At 41.6% G+C, this 20767-nt stretch overlaps 1 protein-coding gene across 4 annotated transcripts in view; it reads left to right on the top strand.

The window, feature by feature from the left end:
- The window catches only part of LOC126198561 (leucine-rich repeat-containing protein 24-like), a 438607-nt gene that overhangs the window by 38555 nt on the left and 379285 nt on the right, over positions 1-20767 (top strand). For 3 of the 4 annotated variants that reach the window (XM_049934990.1, XM_049934991.1, XM_049934989.1), the window contains exon 1: positions 13081-13382. The exons of the other annotated variant lie outside the window; for it this stretch is intronic. The gene's annotated coding sequence lies outside the window, so the exon portion shown is untranslated. Of the gene's footprint in view, positions 1-13080; positions 13383-20767 lie in introns of those variants that run through there. 4 annotated transcript variants of the gene reach the window in all.

Raw genomic sequence — 20767 nt, forward strand, 5'->3', positions numbered from 1 at the left:
AAATGAATGTACCCACAAAAATGCGCGATTTGAGGCGTAAATTGTTGGCGTGGCCCGTGAGGAAAGGTGTGGCATTTATATTGGAGCGTTACCTCATGAACATTAAACTCGGGGACGTTACAATTCTGCGCTGGGAACACTTGGTGGCGCTCCGCGTAGGGAGACGGCCTGCGAGCTTAAGCTGTCGGCACACGAGAAGAGGCCGACGAGAAACGCAGGTAGTGGCGCATACGTCACAACAGAAGACACTGTAGGCCAGCAGCCGTTTCCGGCGGGGAACGAGAAACTGTTTCACACGAGTTTAATAATTCTTAACTGCGCGTTTACATGGATGCAAGTCCTCGATAGCACACGACAAAATTAAGACCTTAGGAGGGTAGCTTTTCAATTAAATATTGATTTCCCGTGAGCGCTGTACGGAGCCGAGCGTTCCCGAAGTGTGGCGGACAAGCCTACTAGTGTGACGTCACAAGTTCGTTGCAGGGCCTGCGTATCTCATATCTCGTTGGGGCAGCTAACAGTGGCGTGCATGTGCACGGGATATCCAATGTCACGAGAGACATCGCTGTCAGCACACGGCACAAGCTGATTAACGTGATTTTTGCTGTCTCAGCGCTATCCACCGGCAGTTGTCGCTTTTATTTGATCGTAAACCTTACAGTTCGTTCACGAAAATAGACGCCCTTAGAATTCCTTGGTTTGCTCTGATAAAACGCACGTTTCCTCCCTTGTCCATGCGCTAGTCAGTTAGTTAATTGATCAATAGCACGGAAAACCGTTATGACGTGGAAAGTGGCAAATGCACAAGAAATGCGCACAGGAAACAAGTTTTTGAAACTATTACTGCTGTCTGTCAGACATTTTATTTCATTTGGTAATCTATCAAAAAGTTTTATAGCAGCATATTTTAGCCCTTTCTGTGCCAAAGATAGGTTAAGTAAAGGATAGTGTAGGTCTTTCTTTTTTCTGGTATTGTAATCATGAATGTCGCTGTTGATTTTAAACTGGTCCATGTTGTTGAGAAAACATTTCATTACTGAGTAAATGTACTGTGAAGCAGTTTTAAGAATATCTAACCTTTTAAATAGATGCCTACAAGATGTGCAACTATGAACCCCACACATTATTCTAACTACTTTCTTTTGAGCAGTGAATACCTTTTGCCTAAGTGTTGAGTTGCCTCAGTATATTATTCCGTATGACATCAGAGAGTGGAAGTATGCAAAGTATGTTAGCTTACTAATTTCTACATACTCAAAATTGGCTATTACTCTGATTGCAAAAGTTGCTGATCCTAGTCGCTGTAGGAGATCCAAAATATGAATTTTCTAATTAAGATTCTTATCTATATGCACACCCAAAAACTTAGTATGCTCTAGCCTGGCTGCTGACTTCTTTTGATGTGTTACGTTTATTGAAGGAATTATACCTTTTGCAGCAGAAAATTGGATGTACTGTGTTTTTTCAAAGTTCAGAGCAAGCCCATTCGGAGAAAACCAATTAATAACTTTTCCATAGACCTTATTTGTATCATTTTCTATCGGACTTTCTTTTACTGGCTTAATAATTATGCTTGTATCATCAGCAAACAGTGTCAGTTCAGCATCTTGTTTCACGTAAGAAGGGAGGTCATTCACATATATCAAGAACATGCTGCTTTATCTGTATTATACACAAATAAGCACTTCGATATCCGTGAGCATGTAATAAAACAAAAGGGAAAGCTACATGTGTCGTCAATAAAGGACATCAGTTAATTAAAGTTCAGAAAGTTGAAGAAACTCAGTCCTGACAGAGAACTCACTTGTATGTACTTAGCATTAAGTATTACAGTCATTATTTCCATTAATTTCGTAAGAAAATTCTACAACCTTTTCGTAAACGCGAAGATGGAGCAAAAGAGAGAGAGAGAGAGAAAGAGAGAATTAGATACAACAGGATTCGAATCCTACACCAGCTTAGCCTCTGTTTCATAGCGTGGTGCCTCTACTCCCTACACTAGAATGCAGCTTCGTTATGAGTGACTTTTTATTTTATCTCACAGTTTTCTATAGGCTTTAATCCCCGAAATGTTATTAATTAACATTTAATTATAGCAAATGCTAACAAGAACGAACGAGCGAGGTGGCGCAGTGGTTAGCACACTGGACTTGTATTCGGGAGGAAGACGATTCATATCAGCGTCCGGATGTCCTGATTTAGGTTTCCCGTGATTTCCCTAAACCGGGATGGTTCCTTTGAAAGGGCACGGCTGACTTCTTTCTCAGTTCTTCCCTAATCTAAGCTTCTGCTCCGTCTCTAATAACGTCATTGTCGACAGGACGTTAAACACTAATTAACTCCTTCCTCTTCCTAACAAGGACGACACGTTTTTCATCAATATTCAGTGTGCCATAGCCTTAAAACGGCTTACTCTCAGAACACGCGAATTATAACGCGATAATAACTAAATACGAAAATACATTAACCACCAATATGACGTTTCCCGCCGTTTTATTGCAACAGATCGTACCAATAACGGGTCGTTAGCAAGACATTCGAAGTGCTGGTACTCAGAAACAGCGTATATTCATGGGATGTAAGGTATAACATAAAACCAACTGAATATGGGCTTCCACTGGGCACGACAAATGCAATATGTCGTCTTGCAAGCTTTCTGCTTGTCACGTAGTGAGCATTGTTGCTTCCTATTGGTTCTACGTTACGAAATGGCTCCTCAACGTGAAATAATACGAAGTGACATCACAAAACTATAAGGGCGCCACGTCAACGCTAGCTAACTCATCCCGACGGCATTAAGCACGTGTGTGAGTCAGGCCCGCGTGTCACCAAAGGTTAACCACGCCACTTCCCAGTGGTCTGCACAGTATGGCTATAGATCTAGATGTAGACCAGCTGATGGTCTTATGCTTCAGCAACATATTAGTGGGTCTAGAATCTTGAGTAAAATAGATTTAACGGGGAAAATTTGCATTTTAAATTTTACAGTTCACTGAATGTGCACGCAATGGACCCGTGACTGCGATCAACGGACACGATTTTCTCCTTCTGTCAGACAATGCAACTGAATTTTTGGTCAAATGTTTCAGTGTGACAAAGACATGAGTCCCTATAAATTACCAATGTGTTTTTGTCCGAATTTTCATAGTCAAACGAAGATTGGGAAATAAAAAAAATGTTTGTTAGTAAAAAAGGGTTTAAATGTTAGTAATTAGGGTAATTAAGAAAAATTAAAGAGTAATTTGAGGGTAAATTTTTGTCCGAATTTTCGTAATCAAAAAAAGAGGGGGGAATCGACGAATGGGGTATTAAATAGTCCAGCATGAAGTCTACTTTTGCAAAAAAGATTTAATTGCGCGTAAAAATCAGAGTAATTAAGGAAAATATAATTAGTGGCTAGAGGGAAACTACCTATCTAACTGAAGTGTCAAAAAGCTCATCTCTCCAAATATAGCCATTTTGCTCATAAATTGTTGCATTGGTACGATATTTAACTGTCAAAGCAGCTTCCTTTGAACCAAGTCCTAAATTCAGGGCATTTCGAAAACAAACCGCGCCAAGAGAGAGTTTGCGTAAACGTCTCTATGGTAAGGCCTCAGCATGTTCCCAGTTCTTAGGTGACCATTGTTTCTCCTGCAGCAGTAAGTGCTTCAGTGATGGAAACTGACAGGACCATAGCTAGCCGCTTCCTGAACAAAACTTGAAAACTAAAAAAAAAAATTACTAAAACGGTTATATGTTTGTGAAATAATTTGTCTGTAAGTAAAATGGAATTACTTAGAGAAACATTTGATGCGCCTTTAAGAAGCTCGAAATCAAGTACAGAAAATGAGGCGCCGATTGAGAATTGGAATTACAGTGTTTAACTGATAATCTTAGAATTTTAAAGAGTACTAGAAGATATTTGACTGGCGGATTATGTGGATCTCGCAGTCTGCTGTTGTGTGGCCTTTGCATGTTTTAACACCTATGGCCAGAAGTGCAAACACTTCCAACAATTTTTCAGTCTAAAAAATGTTTCAATAGAGAATCGTTCAGATGTCAGGGAAGACGATGTATATGGCGCAAGAGGTACTGCCTTCTTTACAAGTGCTGTCGTCACCATTGCTCATACCCTCTCAATTTTCCCGATACAAAAACCTGGCTAGTTGCCAGTAGCACTCGTGCACTGAGGATTCCACACAAACTTAATTATGTCTGCAGACAGTTCATCCATTCCGGGAATCGACGATTTCAATTATTTTTGCCTGTTATCGACGTTGATACTGGCAAGACACCGGTCCCAATGATTCCAAGACTTTCGAGAACGATGTAATTTCAAGTTCGAAGTCGCGTAACAAACGACAAAAGAAAATGTTTTCCTGTCGCATAGTTACAAATTAATCATTTTTTGAATTTTTCCGTTATTTGTACTGTGAAACGTTTCTTCTTGCCAAATTTCATGATTCTACGTTATGAGGAACTACCGTATAGGTTTTCCATATGTGAGCCTGCAAGTATCAAAATATGTGACAAATTGTCGTATCTTTTGATGACATTGACTTTGAAACTTAACGTTTTTCAACACCAAAGGACTGTGGACCTTAGTACGTGATGTACTATATATTTCAGCTTGATACGTTTACCCCTTCCTAGGAACGAGGTGTCTCAACAGACGGAAGGGATAGACAGATAACAAACGAGAAAAAAAAATTTTTCGTGTGAAAGAATTATAAATTAACAGTTTCGGATTTTTCCCCTTTCTTGCAGTGTGAAATCCTGATTCAAGCCAAATTTCATGATACTAGGTGAACTGGGAGTACCCTATAGGTTTTGATAAATGTGTTTGCTCCTGTGAAAATTTGTCACATAAATCGCCGCATCTTTTGAAACTAACGTTTATTATCCCTCCAAGGAACCACAGACCTTAGTATAGGACATAAATTTTAACTTGATAGGTCTAGTTGTTCCTCAGAAAAATAGGGCATAACAAATGTACAGTCAGACAGTCAGATAACAAATGGAAAAAAATGTTTGATATAATTACAGATTCCCAATTTTCGGATTGTTTTCCTTTACTTACACTGCAGAACCTTGGTTGTCAAATTTGATTCTAGACCAACTGGAAGTATGCTGCAGCTTTTGATGAGTGAGTTTGCGAATATCATAAAATTTGACGTGTATGGCCTACCAACAATCTGGTACCTATCAGCTCAATTGAAGAGATTGTCAAAATATGTACATTGGAATGACTGACAGGACATTTGACACAAGATATAAACAGCATATGATATCATTTAAATATGGTACAAACCATAACATTTGCAGATTATCTAAAACAAGAATACTATAGACCAACCAATATTGAAAAAGATGTGAACACCATAAGAATCAGTCAAGACAATAAAAACAGTTGCTCAGTTGACAAATAAATTTTTGAAACCAGACACTGTATAAAATAATTGAAGAAATTACCTGAAAAGGAAAAGAGCCTTCCCCATCCTTCACCCTCTCCCATCCACCCCCCACTCCCCTTGAAACCTCCCTTTAGAAAAATTTATGAATAATTGTGCTGATAAACCCCTTACGTTATTTGATTTTCCAACAGATGAGCAAAACTGAACGTGCACAGGCATTTCTCTCTTTACTTATTCAGATCATCAATAAACTGACACATAATATTTTTAGCACAACGCGATCTTACTTTTAATAATCCCTACAAAAGAATGGCCCTGACTAACAATAACCTATACCTTTCATGAATCACTTACCTCACAAAATTCTTCGTCACTCAAACTACTGCAATACAGCGAGTGCCAATACTGCCAGCTAAATAAAATGGTTCAAATGGCTCTGAGCACTATGAGACTTGACATCTATGGTCATCAGTCCCCTAGAACTTAGAACTACTTAAATCTAACTAACCTAAGGACAACACACAACACCCAGTCATCACGAGGCAGAGAAAATCCCTGACCCCGCCGGGAATCGAACCCGAGAACCCGGGCGTGGGAAGCGGGAACGCTACCGCACGACCAAGAGCTGCGGACAGCTAAATAAAAGATTCTAACTACTGAAGTCACTAACTACTGATAGGCATACATAGCAAATGAAAGATTTTGATAGAGAACAAACAATGTATTTACCTTAATAGTGTTCAAAAGTCATAATATATATATATCAGTTCATGACATCCAGTCTTACAAATTTACTGTCTCTGATGGACACACGTCCAGATCATCCGCTCTCAAAACTCCGCCATCTCTCTCCCCACATCCACCACTGCTGGCGGCTCACCTCCAACTGCGCAACGCTACGCGCTGTTCACATCCAACTGCCCAACACTACAATAGCGAATATTACAACAATGCCAACCAGCCACAGACTGCACACAGCATAGCCAGTGATTTTCATACAGAGCGCTACGTGGCGTTACCAATATAAAAACCTAAACAGCCTACTTAAACCCTCCCAGTTTCCTTTCACTTCTATCTCCTCACCTTCTACTGCAACCCACACCCCATCACACTGCTATACACTTATGTCGACTCATCATGGCTTCCTCTTCCCCCCCCCCCCTTTCCACGAAAAAGAAGAGTGTAGGGCAAAGACAAACTATAGCTCGTGTCATGTTGGAAGGCGGCCCTATTTTCAGCCGTTCTGCGCATCCCCGACCCAATGAGATTCATTCTCTTTCCGAGCGGCTAGCCGCGAGTTTCAAACTGGAATGCGAGAATCTCTCACCCACACGCTGCGCTGTTGCCGTATTTTGCGACAATGCAGTTTCATTCACAGAGCGACCGAATTCTTCACTCAGCTCTCGACGTTACTTTCTTATAGTAGTATAGCTGTGAATGTGTATCTGTAAACGTTTTTGTGTGATTTTCAAATGAAAATTTCGAGTGGTGGCAATAAATGTGAGGTCCCTCACAAGCAACTTTAATTAAATTGCGTGCCTACGGAGTATCTTCTTAGTCGTGTGACTGGTTTCATGATTTCCTGTCTCTGTATGTAGTAATCCACGGAAAATCACAAAGTGAAACAAGTGATAGAAGTGATACCTGGCGTTTGCAAGGAAGATCTGTTCCTGATCTAATAAACGATTTAGGAGACAATCTGAGCAACCCTCTTAGACTTTTTGCAGATTATGCTGTGATTTACCGTCTTATAAAGTCACCACAGATTAAAATAAATGAGAAAATTACTTAGACAAAATATCTGTATGGTGAGAAATGTGGCAATTGACTCTAAATAATGAAAAGTCTGAAGTCATGCGCATAAGTACTAAAAGGAATCCGCTAAATTCGGTTTACAGGATAAAACATACGTTTTAAAAGCTACATATTCAATTAAATACTCAGGGATTACAATTACGAATAACTTAAAATGCAACTATCACGTGGATAACGTCGTATGGAAAGCAAATTAAGGATTGCGATTTATTGGTAGAACACTTAGAAAATGCAACAGGTCTACTAAAGAGGCTACATACACTATGCTTTTCCGCCCTCTTCTGCAGTATTACTGTCAGTTGTGGGATCCACACCAGATAGAATTGAGCGAAAAAAATCAAAGAAGGGCAGCTCGTTTTGTACTTTCGCGAAGCACGGGAGAGACTGCCACGGACATGATACGCAAATTGGGCTGGCAATCAACAAAACAAAGGCGTTTTTCGTTGTCGCAGGACCTCCTCATGAAATTTCAGTCGCCAACTATTTTCCTCAGAGTGTGAAAATACTTTGTTGTCGCCCGTCTACATAGGGAGGAATGTTCATCATAATAAAATAAGAAAAATTAGAGCTCGCAAGGAAAGATAAAAGCGTTCGTGTTTCCTGCTAGCTGTTCGAGAGGGAAACGGTAAACAAATAGCTTGAGGGTGGTTCTATGAACGCTCTGCCGGGCACTTAATTGTAAATTGCAGAGTAATCGTGTAGATGTAGATGCTTCGGAAGGGGTCGAGGAGTTTATGTCCCGCATTTATAACTTCTTCAAATGTGAATTTGAAAGTGATTATTCTACTTTTAACATTTTGAAGACTCGAGAACGAACTGGAACGGACTGCAGAAGCACGTGTCGGCAAGAGAACTGTACAGAGAATAATAAACAAAGGTATCGGAACTGTAGAAATCTCAGGAAAATTTATTTTCGTATTGCCTTAAAACCATCGAAATAGCAAGAAAATTGTAACATAAATAGATGGTTTTGACAACGATGTTTTTAAGTGCTCCGTGTTTGAAATGTATGTACGAAAGGAATACCCAACGTCACAAAAGCTTGTTACAATTACACCTGAGCAAATTGCTTTCAAAGGTAGCGCTTCGTCAATGTAAAGAGTTTTTAAATACATTGGTTTTAAACATGTTAAGAATAGTGTTTTTAATTGAAAGAAGTGACACTGAAGCAGCACGGAGCACGTCCGTTATAAAGATGCACAGTACAAGAGGAGGAGGTAGTTCTACAGTGTATTAACTTGGTGAAACATGGGTGAATCAGATTCATTTCATGAATACCTGCTGGAAAATGAGTGATGATAATGGCGGTTTTAAAATTCCCTTAGGAAAATGTTCTTGGATACTTATTCTGCATGCTGGCTCTTTTTCTGATTTGGTTCCTGAGAGTAAACTTGTATTTAAGTGTAATAAAAACAGCAGAGACTACCGTTCGGAAATGAACGCTGTCACTTTCACGAAGTGATTCACTGAACAATTCGTGCCATACCTAGCTTCGATGTCGGTCATTGTAATTACCGTGCCAGTTACTTCAGCCGTTACAGAGAAATGACGAAGTACGAGCACCAGGAAAGGGAATACTGCGCTCTGGCTGAAAAACAAAAATATTCCGGACAATATAAGCCAGGCTCGTGCTGAACTCCTGCACGTTGATTTATAGGAGTCAGGCGACAGAAGGTACACATTTGATTTTCTTCCATGTGAATGTGGTCACACCCGCGTTTTACTGTCAGTATAATCCGATAGAATTTATCTGCGCACGGGTTACATGGTATTCAAGAGAAGATACTGAAAGGCTTGTGCATGAAGCAATAGGCAGCGTGGGCACGCTGAAAAGTTTCAAAAATGACTTTCGGCGTGGGCACGCTGAAAAGTTTCAAAAATGACTTTCACTGGGAAGTGAAGATACATGAAAGCCTTGAACGTATCATACTAAATTTACAATCAGATAGTTCGGACATGGACTCAGATAGCAGATGGCATTACGATGTAGACTTTGAAACAAAGTAGAGCAATGATATTTCTTCGTTTTAAAGACTCATGGTTTAAAAACGTTTTTGTCGACATATCAATTGCATACACTGTGCATGAGAACTTCCTAGCTTTTATTGATTATGAATAATGTAGCATGTGAAGTATTCAGACTATAATGTTCAACACGTTGTCCAAGTAGAGGTTAAACGTTTGCCAGCCTTTGTATTACTTGCGAGAATGCGGTTGGATAAATTCGTCGAAAATTCCGGTATTACGGCGACACGTAAACTCCTGTCATTTTCATGGCACGAATTGGAAAATGCCTTGAAATGAAAGGGAGGGTTACCTGTCGAGTTATCGGTGGTTTTCGACGTCATCGATCAGGATCTCGTCGAGTTATTCACAGAAGATGGTTAATTGTTAGCTTGTTCAATGGATCACAAATGCGTTCTCCCACTGTAATGTCGAACGAGTTAGTTTAAACTCATAATGCCTGTTGACACCGAAAAAAATGATAATATACTGACAATTTTTATGATAGTCTTTTGCACTAGTGTTTGCTACCAGTAATTCCTTTTTACGCATGGTGATATACATTGAACAGCAGTGAAACACCCCATATAAGCGCATTATACACATTTAACAATTATATGGAGTAGAAGCAGTTGTCAAACAAACATAATGATTTCGGTTTGAGTTTGAAGTTTATTTTGTTATATATTACATTTTTACTTATAATACAGTTCAAATCGCAATAAATTGCAACTATTTTCGATGATTATTTTGAGAAAAATTGTTCTTGACGTCTTCAAAGCGTAGTATCAGATGTTCTCGCCTTCCGACGTTTCACAGACAATTGCTGTGGAGAAATGGACACAACCTCAACACTCACAAGTAAGATTACTCTCATGCAGACGAGTGATTGAAATCAGTTTTAAAATGTATTATTCACTCATAGATTTGAAAGTATAATACGGTGTACCGAAGGCAAATGAACGTGATTGTTGGCCGCAGCAACACACATTTCGACAACACGGACTTCGTTTGGCCGCTCTCTACCGCCACGCCTGCGCAGATCGCGTCCCCTCCACGGCTCCCTATCGCTGCGCCTCTATGCGCGAAAGCGCCGACTTACGTGAAGCAGGCTATAGATGAAGTGTTTTGTTGGCAAGATTATAAAACATGAATCGCAATACATACTTAAAAGTATAAAAATAAACAGAAAACAGTGGTGTGCGCAAAAGTGTGTTGTGCAAACGTAAGAAGTGCATAGTCCTGCAGAGCAACTAAAAATTAGACTACAAGTATCAGTGTCTAACGAAGAAAAATACCAAAGACGTGCTATAAAAAAAACAGCAGACGCCATTTTACGTTGTAGGCTAAAAACCAAGCGTAAATCACCGTAAGTTAAAGCAACATATTGTTAACGAACTGTTTTTCGATCTTAAAAACAATTCAAAATGTAAATATCTTTAATTACAGACCACTGATGATGCTTTACCTCAATAAAGCGAAACGTGTGTGGTGTTGTAGTCGCAACGACAGAACCAAAATACCTTCAGGGATCCTATAAGGGTTCCGCTTTTACCGACTGAGGCACAGAACTCTAAAAAGTACTAGACTACGAGCACCGTACAAGGGAGCGTCAAACGCTTCAGTAATCTATTCTATTTCTTACTTTTAGATAAGTTATTTCACAAACCATCTGACCTTTTCTTCAATTTTTTCTTAATTAATTAGATATGTGCACTCTCTTTGTACCGTTTGGACGTAACGACTGCTAGGATCTCTCCGAGTGTATAGTATAAGTCTATGGTTTATAAGTTGCTGCCACGGTCTGCAAAGGATGAAATCCTTGTAGCTTGAATTCAAAGGATTTCTTCCAGAAATCTGTTCATCAACATGTTATGGATTTCGCTTACATACAACGATCCTTGTCTTCCTTTCAAGTTTTTCACTATTAAGTTTCCTTGCCCCAATCGGTAAAAACGGAACCATTAATAGAATCGCTTTGTTACCCGTCCGCTTGCCTCTCCAACTATTACAAATCCTTTTTCTCAGTAACGGGTCGACGTATCAAGCTAAAATCTGTCACGTACTGAGGTCTATAGTCCTTTGTTGGTGTAAATATGTTAAGCTTTTAAGTCAATGCGATCAAAAGATGCGCCGGCCGGAGTGGTCGAGCGGTTCTAGGCGCTACAGTCTGGAACCGCGCGACCGCTACGGTCGCAGGTTCGAATCCTGCCGTGGGCATGGATGTGTGTGCTGTCCTTAGGTTACTTAGGTTTAAGTAGTTCCAGGGGACTGATGACCTCAGAAGTTAAGTCCCATAGTGCTCAAGCCGGCCGAAGTGGACGTGCGGTTAAAGGCGCTGCAGTCTGGAACCGCAAGACCGCTCCGGTCGCAGGTTCGAATCCTGCCTCGGGCATGGATGTTTGTGATATCCTTAGGTTAGTTAGGTTTAACTAGTTCTAAGTTCTAGGGGACTAATGACCTCAGCAGTTGAGTCCCATAGTGCTCAGAGCCATTTTTGAACCCATAGTGCTCAGAGCCATTTGAACCATTTGATCAAAAGATGCGGTCATTTATGTCACATATTTTGATACTCGCAAACTCACTCATTAGAAGCTATATGGCACTTCCCCTTGACGTAGAATCATAACATTTGGCAAGAAGAAAGGTTTCACAATACAAGTACAGGGAAAACATCGGAAAACTAGCAATTTGTAATTATATTACACGGCAAAAATATTGCTTCTGGCATCTGTTATCCGACGTCAAACTTGGAACTAAAACAACCAGTAGTTCTGCATTCAGGCTGACTGGGTCGCAGTAATAAAAGTCAAACACCAGGTAAAGAATGAGTTTGCTGCTCATGTGACGCGTTTTGGGACTTCTCCATCCTCAGATAAATGGTTCAAATGGCTCTGAGCACTATGGGACTTAACTTCTAAGGTCATCAGTCCCCTAGAACTGAGAACTACTTAAACATAACTAACCTAAGAACAGCACACACATCCATGCCCGAGGCAGGATTCGAACCTGCGACCGTAGCGGTCGCGCGGTTCCAAACTGTAGCGCCTAGAACTGCTCGGTCACCCCGGCCGGCCATCCTCAGATATCCGGCAGTTATTACTGCACGTAAACAGGGCGTTTCAAGTTGCCTGTAAAAGCCATATCTACATGCAGTACGCGCTCCTGGGTATCTGATGATGGATAAATTCTAAAACACGTCGTATGAGCAATAAAATCATTCCATGCTTGTTGTTTGACTTTTAGCATTGGGACTCAATCAGTCTGAAAGGAGCACTGCTGACGATTATAATAATAGTCGCCTGCTTCCTACATGACTTTATGACATATTTATGTTATTAAAAACGTTCTCGAAAATGGGACAGATAGATGCCAGTAACAATGTCGATAATAGGGAAAAACGGTTGAGTATCTCGACTCCCTGAATGAATGGACTGTTTATGTACATAATTTAGGGAATTCTCAGGACGCGAGTCCTGCTCGCAACTGCCCTTTTTTTTATTTCCTTTCGTTCTTCTGGACGCCTGAGGGCACCTTGGGTACAGGTGCCTCCGGCACGCCCTGGTTACCCCAGCCTGCGTGCGGCGCTGGGCTACGGCACGATACGTCGACAAGGGCCGCTCTAACGGAATAGGGCACCCACGTCGTGAGACTGGGGCGTGGACTTCCGGACCCTTGGGAGCCGCATCCACTTAGCGGCAGGTGACGTCAGCGGCGGTGCGACGCGCTGCCGTGCAGCCCCGCTGGAGACTGCCTCCGGTCTGGTCGCCGGTGATTCAGCCGCGCCGCTCTACGCCTTGTCGGCGACGGCAGAGCCACCTGGCGGCGCAGCGTTGCCTCGCCTCGCGGGCCGACAGTGTTGGCGTTGCCGCGGCCGGCGACTGACGTGTTCGTTCCTGCGAGCCGCGCGCCCGTCTGACCACCTCGTGGCCGCGCCGCTGGTTCGTTCGACTGCTTCAGATGCAGTGTGCGCTGACCGGACAGAGAGACGACGTTCACCAGACCTCGGCCATGGAGCGGCGACCGCCTCAGAGCTTCTTTTCCAGTAAAATAGTGCTGTGTATAGTGACCTATTATATCCCAACCTCCGATCAGTGAATTTGTGTAACTAACGATATCGTTGAACAGGAACAAAAACGACGCCCGTGCCACTTCGTTCTAGACCAGGTTAGTGCGGAGTTCATGTTTTTCCAACGTATTATTGAAGCTGTGGCCTTCACCGGTGTCTGTAAACTTCGTGTGCTGGGGCGCAAGATTTTTAAATGCTCCAACGGTTCCCCCGCTATCGCCGGTGCTTTTCAACAGTTGACGACCTAAAAACTACCGCTTCGACGCCGCTGTGGGTCTTATAAAGCGACAAAACGAAGCAGCGGCAGTCTATTCCTTAAAGCTACTTTCCCCTACTCAGGTCAGACCCCGTTTCGGGCAGCTGTGCCCAGTTTCTGATACCTACGTCTTTGTTAGAAGACGCACAGCGGAAGCAGAACGTCTTTTGCTTCCTCATCATGTGTGGAAAATACCGAAGAAACGTTCCTACTTGAAAAAACTCAGAATTCTAACTCTAGATCGCATGAAAATCAACAACTTGTAATTACTGTTTATACCTTTGAAATTTAGCGTAGCAAGAGAAACTTTTAAAAATTATGGAATTAAAAAAAAACTTTTCGTAGGAGACTGTCTACAGCTGTTAGATATTAGAGAAAAAAAAACATTTGTGCAATCAGCTAAACAACTGTAAGGTTATTCTCTGCTGGTTTCGATTATTACAATCATCTTCCGAGGAGGAAAACGGTGCACATCTATGGAACAAACATACATTTTGTCACATATGATCCAATCAAATGTAGACCATACATAATTGTCATATAGTAAAAATTATATATTGGGTACGGTTGATTGGGTCATAATATCTTACGGAGATGTATTTTTGATCCATTGATGCACATAATTTCTCTCCTGAAGATGACAATACTCGAAACCGGTAGAGAATAAACATACAACTGGTACAGCTGATGGCACAAATATGAGTTTTTTCAAAAAAGAAAAAAAGGAAACCTTTTCTTATGAACATTAACCGAAAGATTGTCTGTAACGACGTGCATCGTGTAAAGCGTTAATTACAAAATTAACAGCAGCCCGAAACTACGGCCTAGTAAAGCAGAAATTTCACGAATTAGTGACTTGACAGTGTTATTTCCTCACAATGTTAGTTAACACACTTCGTAGTGTGGCGTGATGAATAAGATCGAGGGTCTTCGTCATCGGGCTGCTTTGTAATTCATATCATCTGCGTCATGTATTATGATTCAAGTGAATGGTGCGCTACGCTGAAAGTTCCCTTTTATCTGACAGTTTCTTCCCCTCCCCACCACTTCTCCGCCCACAATCGTCTGCTCTGCCCATTCTGGCCTTGAACTTCCTGCTGTCATCCCAGCTGCGCTCAGTTGTTTTCTCTTTTAGCTCGCCTTGCCCTTTGCACCATTATTCTTGTTGCAACAAAGCTGGACATTTATCATCGCAATATTCTCACTGTTAATTCTGCAATACAGAATGGGCGTTTGAGAGCCGGTTATTGTAGGAAGAATTTCGTATTATGTAACAGTTTGACACCTACTGGTAGCAGTCATAATAATTTTTCGCTGTGATGTTTTTCTAAAACCAGTCTGCAACATTCAGCAGCAATTTTCTCTGACAGAATCAAGCTCCTACTTTCGCGCCCTGGGGTACTAAAATTCGATATATCTAAAATAGATAAGCTGATGTGTTTTGCCTATTATGTGCACTATTTTTCAACTGATTTCCCGAAGAAGATAATTGTTTTCTCCTACATTAATAAGTTGTCGAATAGAAACAGTGTTCACATGCGAGTTAACATACAGGGAATTGCCATCTGAAATGAAGCCTTCGAAACTGTTAAGTGTGATCGATAGCTGTTTTGTTGCTGGTCAACAGGACAACGCCCCTACTGCTGCTGCATTGTGCGAAGTAGTCTTTAAAGCGCGAGTGCATACGAGACTGTAAAATGAACCATCCATATTTCTCATTAGTACGTTTGCTGACACTATTTTAAAGAAATCACGAGAGAGACACTGATCTGAAATTCACAGTCTCGCCTTTCGGAATTTTATCACAGTCGATTATCCATGCGATATGTTATCAGTCATCTAGCCAGCTTTAAAGTTAAAGAGTTTGTTTTTATCGCTTTGCACTTGAACTCATTAGGCGCTGGTGTATTCATCAACGGGTGCAATTGTGACAACTTGTGTGTTGTGTTAGGATTCGAACCTGGCCCTCTCCGACGACGCATCACAACCCGACTTGGGGCTTGTTGCTACGGTTTCGTCTTCCTAGTTCCGTCATTAACTATCTCGTGTGCAGCTGCGAACTTCATGACCGCACATTTTCTCGGTTATCTTTCCGCGCCGCGTTCCAGAAGTGGACACGCTAAGCCGCGGCGTTTTTTCACCTTGCCGCGTCCTTCGCTTATCGGCCCGGGGCACTCCGGGCGCTCTTCTATCGTGGCGAGTGGCGAAGGAACTTCCTGCCGCTCTCCGTTCTGAGGAAATGTCAACACCAGATAATGAGGTATTTGGTAGCTCTGACTCAGCGCGCACGTTTCCGTAAGTTGGAGACATCCACGGTCTATATTTAGACAGGCCTTCCGCTTTGTGCGTTACTGCATCATTACTCTGGCCGACTCAGCCTAATGTAACGGCAGTCGTAAGACAGTGCGCAGTGGTTTGCATCGTCTGGTGTAATAGGACACTTCCAGAATGCTGCGGAATGGAAAGCTTAATGCTTCAGCACTTTCTGTTGACTGTATTGTACGAAAATCGCCCCTGGACGTCAGACGCGATGTGAAAGTACTCTCTCAAATTGGTGTGGCTCGAATGTGATACTGGACACATCTGGAAATCTTGGTCGTGGTAACAGTGATCTGTAACGTAGCCCGAGGTCTAAGCTGAAAGCTGATAATCTGGTCGAGAGTCGGTGAAGACGACGATTGTGAATGCCATAGAAAGGTTGTGACAGCCTAATGTTTATGTTCTCACCACATTCAAGGCGTTTTTCATCATAAACTCTTCAACTGTTTGGCCAACCCATTAAACGTATATTAGACAATGGACTTGCTCCTGATGAATATTTTAATGTATGTTACGTTCACATAAACTACAAAAAATGCAAGGAAGGTTGAATGCGTAACTTTCACTGACTGGTGTTGCAAATACGTGCATTCATATGGATTTTTATTCCCATGCTTGCGGAGAATAGTGATAGTAGTGTCCGACTTCTTACAAGCAAATAATAACGTTCTGGGTTCGAGTCCCGATTCGGCACATACAGTTCACCTCTCAGGAAGTTTTCAGTTTTACCCAGGCTTGTTTCATCACCTCTGAGACATCGTCAGAGCACTGATTTCTTCCATTACTGAAAATTGTATCTTTGCGTCTATCCATTTCAGAGACTATTTTAGTAGCACAGCTGGCCACACCTAAAGCAAATTTTCTGATGTAATAATTCGACACACAGTCTGTCCATTAAAGGTAAAGTCGTCGCCAACTAGATGCCTTTCTAGACATGGCGCTTTGTAAGAGGCGCTGTGCAGTCCTCTTCCTCCTAATTTTGAAATGACTTGCCCACTCTTTTGTTGGGGGAGCTGAAGTTTTACTGTGGCATGACTACACATTTTACACACTAACGACACTTTCGAGATGCGACGGAAGTGTTAAGTTTCCGACAAAAAAAAAAAAACATAGGAACGAACGGGGATCGAACCCCGAGTCCATAAATATGCCACTTTACCAATTTTATATTTTCAGGAATTTCAACCACTTATATATAAATATTTCTGCGATAGGTATAAAAGTGTTAATAGATTGATTTAAAACTTAATTGGCAGAGACAGTTTGTAAGAACAAATTTTTCTTTCACGCTTTGTTTAGAAATTTAGAAATTTAGAAATTATCAGTGCTCTTAGAAACCGATCCAGTTACAACAAAAAGACTTGACGAATCTTGACAAGATTATCCACATTACATATCACTTGGAGTATGAAATGACTTGAGACCCACCCATTCAGTACCAAGGAGTAACTGAAGTAGAAATAAAAACTGATATCACTTATTGCAGGAGAAAACAGCACCAGAGATTAATATAAATAAATCTGTACACGTTAATGAGAATATTGCTTTTCAACATTTTACATGTCTCTGCAGCTTTTGCCCTTAAATAAAGTTTGTTTTTAATCCTTAAAAAATAACCTTTTGTGCTTCTTCCGAACTAGGAACTGTATCTGAATTGCTACAGAACCTTGGCTCTGACTTCTTGGATGGGGATTCCAGTTTTTAACAGTTTCCTTTTTCGTTATTTCAACTTCTTGTATGGGATCCTTATCAGATGTTTGCCCATAACTGACATTTTCTTGCTGTTTTTCACTCTACTGTTCAACTAAAGGAAGTTACATAAATAAAACATTAAACTGACGATTATGTTTATACGTATTGTTTATGCTTGTGAACTGCAAGTGCTGCAATGCTTCCTGCAACACGTCAACCTATGACTTCCTTGCGAAATACTATTTGTAGCATGTCAAATTCTTTATTGTTCTTTTTGTTGAAATTTTATGGAACGCTTTCGCTACGTAGCAGTTGAAATCTTCAGTGCTGTCCGAACTTCTTTCATGAATCATGGAATTTACGAAATTTCCATGGAGTCACATAATTGCGTTAGAGTTTTATTGCTGAGAGTACGTCCCATCCGGAGCAATTGGTTCTTTCGTAGTGATGAACCTGCCATCATTTCTCCTGAGAAATACTACCTTCTCCTTTATTGGTACCCGAATCGTTGAGCCACTACACTGTCGGTATTTGGATTTTAAAAAAAATCTTTAATTTTATATTATTCACTACTGTGCAGTTTTAGCTGTGTGACAGTTTTCAAGTGTAGGGTATAGGTATAACCGGTCAAATGGGCGTGTTTGCCTTCAAGAGACACTTTTCATCTTGTTTATTTTAAAGTCCGGACAGCCGTACAATAGTGATGAATATAAAATATAATATTTGGATCCAATAATAACAGCCAGTGAAGCAGTAGCTCAATACCGACTGCAGCATGCCATTGTCACGTTGTAGATTTTATCTCTGTCATTTAAGGTGAGTTGTTGGCTGTTTTCATCTACATGTTATTAAGCCTTCAGAATAGTTAATTTTCTGTACGTTTTTCTCGTACTCGGTTACGGTTTTAACAGCACTGTACTTCAGAGAAGACGGTTGCTGTTTATCCCTACATGTATACTCTTCTGGTGTGCTTAATGGGTGTTTCCAATTCTGATCCAGTTATTGTACCGTGCAACGCGATTTAGTGCAACCTCGTGAAAATTTTTAGTCAACAGTGATAATCAGCTGGTCACAGTTCCTTTCGCTTCGTCATCTTCGTGGAAGCGGCAGATGTCATCATCTATCTGCAGTCTTACTCCTTCACGAAACTTCCTCAATTCAGTTTAAGGGCCGTCGGCTTCGCTTGTTGCTATTAACTTCCGCATTCTTCATTGATTAACTCTGTGACTCATCCCAACAAACCATATAAATGTGACCGTACATGTCTGTTGTCACATTTCTTGCGTTCGTATAATGACATTAGGTCCTCAGATTCACATGTGTTGCCCGTTTCGATTACATTCTTCTTTATAAAATCCTGCCACCACTCGGACGCACACTGAAATGAAGATAACACTCGTGCAGAAAACAAGTCCGTCTTCGCGGCTAAACCATCATAGTGACAACCTGCTTCGTGGAGAGCTCGGGTTTGATTTGTGGCATGTCTGTCGCCACAATAGATGGGAAAGTAGTTACTCCTGTTTGGAAGAAGCTATATTTGCGGCCGGGAGGGAAATGTAACGCGTAGAATGAGTAATTCCGCCCAGTGACGTCACCTGTAAAGGATACCATACCAGTCGATTAACCTGCCCGCGGATTTCAGTTTTTACCCAATATTTACGTGGTAGCTCCGGAAAATTACTAGGCACACCACACAGTTATAAATAGAACGCGCCGTCAGGCTGAGCTATCTGCCGGCCGGGAGTTCAGAACGAGAATTAAAGAAAGAGTGATAACATTGTGTATCAGCTTACGTTTTTCGGTAGCTTAGTGGAGATCCAGACGATACCTTTGTATGAAAATTCTGCGCGCATACTTTATTTAATACATAAATTACAGGAAAACGATCCTAGGGAACAAAATTGTATTTAAAAACGTTTCGTGGAAGCACGCAAAATTTTAGCACGCTCCTCCAGCTTCATGACACACGTGAGGATATTGCAAATTGCGGCGTGCATGCATAAAAACATGTCCTTACGTCACGCACCATTACCGCGAACAACTCAGCGAGAAATAATGGGATTTAAATTACAGTCATAAGTCGAAAGAGAATTGCTTCAGCGTCTATTAACTATTTTAATTGCAGAATACTAACTTCACTAAGATCACACATTTCGACAGGCAGCTAACGACAGCTCGAATGAGGAAAAGCGCTATGCAACATTGTATTTCATATTTCACATCATTTTCTGCAGTAGTGAAGTATCAGTACATATTTTTACTATCCGCCTCTTCTTTACAAAGGTTAGCGTGATGTTTGGCGTAACGAAGTTGAATGCGAGTCGAACGTAGTTGGACATGAATTTCTGGCGACATAAAGAGTTCCCGTGAATCAGCTGTTCGCAGTGCGGCGCAAAGAACTCCGGAGATTGCAATACACGCCATCAAAATTGCTCAGCGTATCCAAGCAATAACTTGTACACTAAGGTGACAAAAGTCACTAGACAGCAGTATGCACATATACATGTGGCGTTAGTGTCGCGTACACGAGGTACAAAAGCGCAGTGCGTTGGCGGAACCGTCATCTGTATTCGGGTGATCCATGTGAAAAGGTGTCCGACGTGATTATGGCCGCACGACAGGAAATAATACACTTTGGACGCGGAATGGTAGTTAGAGCTAGCTGCGTGGGACATTCCATTACGGGAATCGTTAGGGAATTCAATATTCTGATACCTCCAGTGTCAAGAGTGTGTCGAGAATACCAAATTTCAGGCATTAACTCTCTCAACGGACAACCCAGCGGCCGACGTCCTTCACTTAACGAACCAGAGAACGGCGTAACACAAGCAACACTGCGTGAAATGACCGCAGAAATCAATGTGGGGCGTACGACGTACGTGGCGGAATTTGGAGTTAATAAGCTGTGGCAGCATACGACCGTCGCCAGTGGCTTTGCTAACAGCACGACATTGCCTGCCGCGGCTGTCCTGGGCTTGTGACGATATCGGTTGGACCCTAGAAGACGCGAAAACCTGCATCTGCTGATAGAGTTCGAGTGCGGTGCTGACCCCGTGAAGCCATGGACCCATGTTGTCGACAAGGCACTTTGCAAGCTGGCGGTGTCTCCACAATGGTGTGAGTTGTGTTTGCATGGAATGGATTAGGTCCTCTGGCCTGACTGTACCGACCATTGACTGAAAATTGTTACGTCCGGCTACACGGAGACTACTTACC

The sequence above is a fragment of the Schistocerca nitens genome, chromosome 8, assembly GCF_023898315.1.
Source record: "Schistocerca nitens isolate TAMUIC-IGC-003100 chromosome 8, iqSchNite1.1, whole genome shotgun sequence".
NCBI lineage: Eukaryota > Metazoa > Arthropoda > Insecta > Orthoptera > Acrididae > Schistocerca > Schistocerca nitens.